The sequence below is a fragment of the Echinops telfairi genome, unplaced genomic scaffold (assembly GCF_000313985.2).
Source record: "Echinops telfairi isolate 266 unplaced genomic scaffold, ASM31398v2 ScPeMD7_655;HRSCAF=1070, whole genome shotgun sequence".
NCBI lineage: Eukaryota > Metazoa > Chordata > Mammalia > Afrosoricida > Tenrecidae > Echinops > Echinops telfairi.
This window is the reverse complement of record NW_022104553.1, coordinates 35,812,149-35,813,272: the sequence shown is the minus strand read 5'-3', so window position 1 is coordinate 35,813,272 and position 1,124 is coordinate 35,812,149.

Sequence of the window (1,124 nt, the reverse complement as noted above, 5' to 3'; positions counted from 1 at the left end):
AGACTTCTGAAGATTTCCTTCTGTGGCAGATCTGTATCTGCTTTTTCTATGAGAGATGTTAGCTCTCTACTATGTTTTGTCTCTCTATTTTTTTGTTGGGAGTGATGTGATCTGTTGATTTTTCCTCGAGCCTTTTATAGGCCCCATGTTTCTGGGAGGCCTGGAGGCCCTTATCTGTGTTACTGTTAGGGATTCTCTCAGGTGGTTGCCTTTGACATACTCTAAGGATGTGTCAGACTGCTGTGTAGGCAGTGTTCCCCGTAGGATTGGTGACCAGCAGTGGTGAGATGTTTCAGCGACTGGAATGGGGGAATGTAGCCTCTGTGAGTGCCCTTTGTCTGCTTTGACCTGGTCTATCAGGGTACCCTTAGCAGGCCTCCCCTCTTTTTTTGTTATTTAGTATTAAAAAAGAAATTAAATATTTTAAAATACTAAAAAACCAAAATGTTTTAATTGGGGGGAGGAAAAAGAAAAAGAATGGAGAGGGAGAAGGAAGGAGAAGCTATAAAAGAGGAGAGAAGAGAAGTGATAATAGTGGGAGTGGGAGAAGAAAATAAAAGGAGATAGAAGGAATGCCTATAGGAAAGGGGCAGAAGAGAAGTATTAGCAATAGTGGAAAAGGAGGAAGACAGGAGTGAAGAATGTACAGAAAGTAAAAGAGAAAAAAAGAGGAAATCAGCATATATATAAAAGATATATATTTATAAGTATATATTTAGATTTCCCCCCAAGTTCTAGAGATGCCTAATAGAAGGCGGAGGTGGGCGAGGCCTCCCTACCATGGGACGTGGTGCTGATCTGGGCTCTGGAGTAGGGCTATGTGAGGGGTATTGCTCTTCAGATCAACAAGTTCTCCGAGATCCCTGTCGGCCTATATATTAGGGTCTGCAGGCGGAGGCTTAATCTGCAGAGGTTGTGGTATGATAAAGAGAGGTGTTTTAATAGCAGGAGGGAGGAAGAAAAGGTGAAAGAAGAACACAGCTAGTGTAAAAAAAAGAAGAAACAAGGAAGGAGAGGGAGACAGAACTGACAAAATTGATAGAGAAATAGCTGACCCCCGTTCTGTGCTGTGTGTAACACTGGCTCGTCCTGTGTGGGGCCCTGTCTTAGGAGTCAGGCTGCCC